Raw genomic sequence first — 8166 nt, forward strand, 5'->3', positions numbered from 1 at the left:
AGTCAGATACATATTTAACCCTTCCCCTGTTTTAAGGTGCTGCGGCTGTCAGACGCTCTGGGGCTTTCAGCTAAAGTGACGCAGAGGCTGTGTCCCCTGCCAGCTTTAATAGCCTTAATGAAAACACTTTGTCCTTATCTGCTTTGGGCTAATCTCAGGAAAGGTCTGAGTCACCTTCTAAACATCTAGAGTAGCTCCTCATAGCTGTTCCCTTGCAAACGCAGGAACAAATATTAAAGAGCTTTATGAGTGTTCCTGTAACTGTTCTATGACTAATCAAACCAGGGTTTTTATTCTTTAACTGAGAAATTTAAAAAAAAATAATTTCAAGTTCATTTCGTTTGGTGATTTTCAGTTCTTAAAAAAAATACATTCATACTCGTAACATTTTTGTCTTGGCCTCTGCCGGAGATCACTGTAAGGGGCAGAGGGTACTAACGCACGGAGAGAACACAAACTGAACCTGGGCAGATCACGATTTGTGTCCTGGGTACATCTTATCCTAGCTGTGTGTCCTTGGACAAGTTACTCAGCCTCTCGGAGCATTGGTTTATTCATAGAGAAAGCAAGAATCATCATATCTATCCATGAAGTGTGGTTTGCAGAAGAAAGGAGACTGAAGTTCCCTCCTGGAAGAACTGATTCAAGGCCAGTGGGAATTCAAATCACTCAGTCCTCTAGAACTGAGGAGCATATTCCACCACCGGCTCGAGCTGGCTCCTAGGCAGTATGTGTGCTACAACTTCCAAATCCTGCAGCCACCAAATGCTTCTCCACCAGGGCCAAAGGGTAGCCTCAGAATTCTTTCAACATATGAAACCCTCTATGAACCCTTCATCAACTTATTTGTGTTTCCTGTGAGCTGAAACATCACTGTGTTGACCCCTGACCCTCATCAGCTCAGAAACTGGGCATGACAGGAGCTCAGGGGTGGACCTAGGGAAGCAGGGACTGGACTTTCTGCAGGGTTCTTGCTGCCCCCATTTCTAAGACCCCAGACTCACGAGCAGTCAGAAGTGAACTGGACTGTTTGTCCAACCCCCTCATTTTACAGGTAAGGAAATGAAGGAAAGAAGCAGCTGGGTGTGCTAGCAAGCTTCTGGCTCCGGGCGTCACTTATTAGCCAACCAAACCCATTACTGCCACTAGGGAAGAGCAGCCTGGGGACTCCACGATGTTCTCTGGAACTCCCCCAAAGCATGAGAAGGCTCAGAGCCTACCAAGGCCCAGCCCCGGCTCATCCCGCAGGACCCAGGCCAGCAGCGCATTGCTCTGGGCCCCAGGAGAGTCGGGCCAACACCAAGAAGAACGGTTGTATTGCCACCAGCTTTGGAGTTAAAACTGTCAAGATTTTTGTGTCCTGCCACTAAGACCTGAGGACCCCTAGACATTTTACCCAGACTCTCTGGGCCTCACCTCCTAAGGGGCACCCCTAACTCATGGGTGCTCAGACCATCAAATGGTATAATGATACAAGGCCTTCATGAGCTCTGACTTAGGGTTGTGTGCTGACTGTGCGACATTCTGGGGTAGGGGTGGGACATTGGGCTACCAGATTCATCTGCCTTTCCAGGACCTAGGTGAAAACCCATTAAAATCAACATGCTAGGCAGATTTAAAGGAAAAGAGTCCCAAGAGAGAATCAGAGGCTGGGAAGGAGGAAGGCGGGGTAAGTTAGGGTCTCCAAGCTGCCTTAGGTCTATATGAGGCTTGGCTGGGAGGCAGGGATTGGACAACTGGGGTCCTGAAATGCTACACAGGTCCTCCATGCTCCAGTCCCCTCCTCCTGCCCCACTCCTCGGCCACCTTCCTCTGCCAACACCGGCCTCTCAGTCCTCCAGAGCTACGTGTGGTCCCGCAGACAGGACGGTGTTCTGCCCTGGGTGCAGAAGGGGTTCGGTGCCATTTTGCATGCCCGTTCTCTTTCCTAATCAAGTAGGATCAGTTAGGGTGATGGAGGGGAGGGATTAGAGTCCCCACCATAGAAGGCAGCAAACTGGGTAGGTTAAAGGCATGGGCTGTGGAATTAGGTCTATGCCAAGTCCCAGCCCTACCACATATTATCTGTTTGACTTCCTGGGCTAGTTTCTTAAGCTCTCTGAGCTTTACTTCCTTCCTATAAGGGGATGATAATGTATATCACCTGGGATTCTTGTGAAGATTACATGAAATACCAAATACTGTACCGATTACACGGCAAACACTCACCACTGCGCACAATGAGCTGTGACATTCCGGGGGAGGCACCGCCCACGCTGGCCCTCAGTAGCCCACTCTCTACAACAAGGTGCTTCGATCGGTGAGCCCTGTGGGCTCTTCCTCCACTGGCTGTCTGGGCACAGATTCACTCTGTGCTCTGTGTAGCATTTCATATATTCAGAGAAGCAGAGGCATTGCCATAAACAATTACTGGTCTGGGTGCTAGGTTCCTTTAAACAGTAAGATGTATCGAAGCCTTAGCTTTTAACACCTCTAGAAAAACCAGAGCATCAGACTTAGAATCTATGTGTCCAGAAACAACAGCCAAGAGAAATGCACAACCTTACCTCAGATCCTAGGAGACACCCCCTGACCCCCCCTCCACGCACCCCACACACACTGCAGCTCCAGGTCTCTCCTCTGGTGCTGGGGGACCAGAGGCCGGAAACCACAGGACTGCCCCAGGGGACCCGGCCACCAGCCACCAGAAAGACCCCATTGCCCCACACAGGGTGGTACCTCCTCTTCCTCTCTGTGTCCCCCAAAGGCTTGTAGACCCTGGGTCACATGCAGAAACCTGGATGCACGAGAGTTTAGAGGATGTTGGTTTTATTTAGGTTTGTTTTAGTCTGAACTTTCTTGAGTGAGCTATCATTAATACCTTCCAGTGTATTAATATTGATGATCAATACAGTTACAGCTTGTTGAGCACATGGACCACGCCCCGCATTTCCATCTGTTATCACAGTTAAGCCTCCATTCCATGTGTGATCAACATTATTACATGCAGTTTGCCAATGATTAAACTGAAACTCAGAGAAATTAAGTAATGTGATTAATAGTAAGCATCAGGAAAGTGACATAGTCAGTGTATTAGTCAGGGTTCTGCAGAGAACCAATAGGAGATAGATATACATACACATATATAAAGAGATTCAGCGTCAGGGATTGGTTCACACAGTGATGGAGGCTGAGAAGTCCCACTATCTGTTACCTGCAAGCTGGCAGCCCAGGAAAACCAGTGGTGTAGTTGCAGTCCAAACCCAAAGACCCAAGAACCATGAGCGCTGATGTTCAAGGACAGGAGAAGGTGGATGTCCCAATCCCAGCAGAGAGCAAACTCATCTTCCTCCACCTTTTTTGTTCTATCCAGGTCCTCAGTGGGTTAGACGATACCCACCCACCCTGGTGAGGACCATCTGCTTTATTCAGTCTACCAATTCAAATGCCAATCTCTTCCAGAAATGCAAACACACCCAGAAATAATATTGTATGAGCTATCTGGGCCTCCCTTAGTCTGGTCAAACTGACATGTAAAACTAACCATGGAAGTCAGGCAAGACCCACATGTCTCCCTCCGAAACCGCTTGGTTTGGTGTGCCCCTCTCTGCTCAGGGGGAGGAGGCAGTTCTACGGAGGTACAAGCACAGGACCTGCCTGCTGATAAAACAGGGAGACCCTCCCTGACTGTATTCAAGCAGAGACTGGACAGTCCGCTCTTTCCAGAATTTCTGTACTTTGTTGAGGAGATTCTAAGATCCTTTGAGAGCCAGAAATTCTGTAAATCTTTCTGTCCATCTGGGTTGCTGCCCAAAGAGGGTTAAGAGATGAACTGTGGAGAAAGTTAATTTTATCTGGCAAAGAGCCAGGAAGCTGAGCAGGCTCATTGCCAGAAGACCTACTGCAGTTGGAAGATGAGACCAGCTCATTCAGAATGCCCATAGCAATTTGATCCTGATTAAAGTGGAATGTAAAATCATAATGTAGACATTGTTGCTATTCATAAAGGATCTTATAAAAATGATTACAAGGCAAATTCATTATTCCTCTTAAATATGGGAGTCATTATCTGCCTTGATGATATTGGAGATTTAAGGACTGGGGACTCAGAATGCTGTGGACATCAGAAGACATGGAATGACTCATAGATTTACTCCTTTCTTATTAGTTAACCCCAGAACTCAGGGAAATGGGAACATGCTTACAGTGACAAAAGGAAACTGACCACAACTTCCTTTAGTTTGATCAGCAGGAAACCCAGAGGGTCTTCCAAAGAAGGGTCAGCCATGCCCTATGACTCAGACAGCGCTGCCCAGGGGCAGCAGAGCGCTGGCGTATCCATGCCCACAGCCTGGTGTCCATGCAAGGGAAGTGAGACGAAGGCACTAACAGTGGCTTCCTCCTCCCCAGCCCAAGATGAGTCTTCCCAGTTGACATGAATTCTATCCAAAATCCTTGTTGGGACCTAAACCACCTATTGGGACTGGTGCTCTGCCAGACCTCAAAGCCCCTGCTAGGTGACCCATCCCCTGCCACAGTCTATCTTGTTAGTTCACACACAATAGCTCACACACACGGGTCATCATCTGGCCCTCTGGACCCTCACCCATGCTTCTGATCCTTTCTCCCATGCAACCCCCTTCAGACTTTGAAGACAGTTGGCTGAACAGGTGCGCTTCACGGGGCAGCGCCTTACTGGACTCCTATCAGCTCAAACCCCAGGCCGTCCATCAGAGGATGGAGCATAGGGAGGTAAGCTGACCTCAAATCTGAGATGAGAATAAGGATATTGAGCTTTTGAATTCCAGCAGACCAAGCACAAAAGAAATCCAGCCCTGTAGGGGAGAAGGCCCCAGAGGCCTGCAGCTTGAGCAACTGGAAATCTCTATTGTTTTCAGAGGAAATGTGCCAAGCACTTGGGAAGGGGGGAAAATGGACTGTTCTGGTCAGCTCGCTCTTGCCTCTGAGATAGAAAGAGCCACTTGCCCTCCCAACTAACTTAGAGCCCTTGCATACAGATCACTATGGACTCAAAAACAGCCTGTGATGTAGCAACCCAGCCCCACCCTCCCCACACGGTCTCTCCTAATAGCTCTACACACACATACACACACACACACACACACACACACACACACACACACACTCTCTCTCTCTCTCTCTCTCTCTCTCTCTCTCTATAACTTTAAGCAGTCAGCCCTGGGGATACAGTTTGACAATAAAAGGAACAAAGTTCTGAAACATCCTACAATGTGAACAAACCTCAAAAACATCTAAGTGAAAGAAACCAGATGCAAACAACCACATATTGTATGACTCCATGTAGATGAAATTTCCAGATAAGGAAAGTTGACAGAGACAGGAAGGCAACTGATGTTTACCTAGGGTGGAGGTGAGAGTGGGGACTGACTGCTGGTGGACAGGCAGTGTCTTTGGGGTGCTGGGAATGTGCTAAGATCAGACTGCACAGGTGGTTGCACAATCCTGTACATATGCTACAAAAAGCCACTGAATTTTGCACTTTGAGATGGATTAATTTTACAGCATGCAAATTACACCTCAAGAAATCTATTTATTTTAAAATACAACTGGCTCTGAACCTGGACCCCCATTGAATGTCTGTGACAGGGGTGACCATGAATTTACTCTCTCTGTCAAGGGAGGACATGGGGGCAGCGACCAGGCTTCCTGGCTCCGTGTCTGGGTCCTGCCCCTGAGAGTGTGGGATGCAGGCAGCTCACTCCTTCCAGGAGCCTCAAGTTACCATGTGTATTCCGGAGGTGGCCCCATGCAGGGTATCTGATTACCGTGTGTGCGCGCACTGCTTCCCCCAGCAAAAAGGGCTCAGGTCTCAGCAGCCTCCCATAGGGGGATCTGGGGCCCTAGACATTAAGAAAGTGGCTTTCAAATGATTATTCTCAAAAGTGCTCTGCAGATTGGAGAGTCTGGGGCATGGAGTTCTCTGAACTGATTTAGTCTCTAAAATCTATACGTTTACCTCCATCTAGTTGACAGGTACATTTTATTTTTCTCTGATAAGGAAATATTTGTGGAGGAAGATGGTAGGAGGCCTGGGAACGGTGGCTGATGTAAGTGTTGCCGTGAGCTGCTTCCTGCTCCAGCTTGAACGAATGTACCGGGGAAGCTCTGCGAAGCGGCAAGGGGCCTCTGTCCCTGCAGGCCCTGCCCTGTCTCCGGCTTTACTGTGACTGCATCCTGACCTCGCCCATTCCTTCTGAGCTGCGGAGTGAGGACTCATCTGGCAGATCTTGGTTACAGGTGGTAGGACTCAGCCCGTCGGGCTGGGCAGCGGGTTATAGGATAGGGAAAACAGATTCCGTGTGTGCACATATGTTTATATGCTGTGATCCGGATCATTTTTAATGGCATCTTAATTCCACTTCTGAAGTAACCTTTATACAAAGAAAAGGCTCGGTACAAAAAAGATCTTTAAAAATCCACAGATACATCAGAGATTAAAAATATATAAGAACCAGAAGCCTGCTCTTAGGGAGCTGGGGTATGCTCTTCGCACATCTGTGCTCATAACCACAGGGTATTAGTCTCCTAGGGCCACTGTAACAAAAGGGCACAGACTCGATGGCTTAAAGAGCAGGATTTATTTTTCATAGCTCTGGAGGCTAGATGTCCAGTATGAAGCTGCTGGCCGGGTCAGTGTCCTCTGAGGCCATTCTCCCTGGCCTGCAGAGAGCCTTCTCTCTATGTCCTCTCCGTACACATGCCTGGTGGCTCTGGTCCCAGTTTCCTCTTCTTATAAGGACATTGGTCATTCAGGATTAGGGCTCACCATGAGGACCTTATTTTACCTTAACTCCCTCTCTTTAAAGGCCTTTTCCCCAAATACAGTCACATTCTGAGGTACAAGGGGTTAGGCTTTCAACATATGAATTTTGGGGGGCACAGCTCAGACCATAACACGTGGTTATACTATATCAGGAGCCCTATGTGACCCTGACCTGCATGACTCTTGTCCTCATGAAACTTCCAAGTTCAGGGGCATTATAGGCAAATTTACAAATGGAGAAACTGAGTCATGTGATGAATCATTGCATTTAAAAGCAAATATTTACTAAGAGTTTCCTATCTGCAAGGCACCTGGAGTCTAAAGAGAAAAAAGCATAGCTCTAGCCCTCCAGGAATACACGGTCTGGTGCAGGAGCTTTGCGTTTTCCTAGACTTTCTACAGGCTTTCGTGGGCAGGATGAGTCTTTTGTTTCAGCTATTTTGAACCACATCACTTTATACATACATAAACACTTAAACATCATCCCACTCCCACCCACTGTAGTTTTTTGGAATAAACTGAAAAACCTACCTCTACATCCTTTCCATCAGCCCTAACATCAATGGTGTGAGGCAGTACAGGGAGCTGAAAGATCAAATGATTTGCCCGGTCTCGGTGCCACTGCCCATTCTGAGACCCAGATACGACTCCCTTTACAACCACTGTGCTTCCCTTTTGCATCCTGCTGTGTTTTCCTGTTTAACACATGTTTTTACAATCGATTGGTTGGCAAAGTGTCTGAATTTATAGGCAGAGGAAACATCAAGGCGGTAAGTATCAATTGCAGGAAGATATCATGAAAGTTAAACACGTAGCTGGAAACAATCAGAACATGGTGCACAGATGATGAGCTAAGTGTCTGTGATTCATTCAGTCTGTCACTAATTTATTTATTTAAAAACACATATTAAGCTCCTACACTGTGTCAAGCTCTGGGCCAGATGCTCAGGATGTAGCAAGGAAAAAAGCCTCTATTCTGACTCACAGAATTTCCCACTTTCTTAGTCTTACAGCTCTTGATAATAAGCCCTCTTGTTGTCTTTCCCCATTAATCTGTTCCTCTATCATAGCTTTTTAATAGCATGTTGTCATCTGTATTTCTAATGGAAAACAACAGTACACATTTGTTGCTTAATTATTCACTATCTCCTCCATTCTCCTTCTCTATCTATAATCCTTTTCTCTTCTCCACTGTGCTGAACTTGAATCCACTGTTTGCCCTCCTTCTATGAACTTTTTACCATTGGAAGCTCTGGCTGTGCCCACTGAATAGGATGGCAGCTATGGATTCCTGGGCAGTATGGTAACCAGTGCTGGACAAAAGAGGGGAAGGAAAATGGACCATATCTTTATGCATCACACGCCCATGTTTTATTAACACA

Source organism: Manis pentadactyla, chromosome 3 (genome assembly GCF_030020395.1).
Source record: "Manis pentadactyla isolate mManPen7 chromosome 3, mManPen7.hap1, whole genome shotgun sequence".
Taxonomy (NCBI): domain Eukaryota; kingdom Metazoa; phylum Chordata; class Mammalia; order Pholidota; family Manidae; genus Manis; species Manis pentadactyla.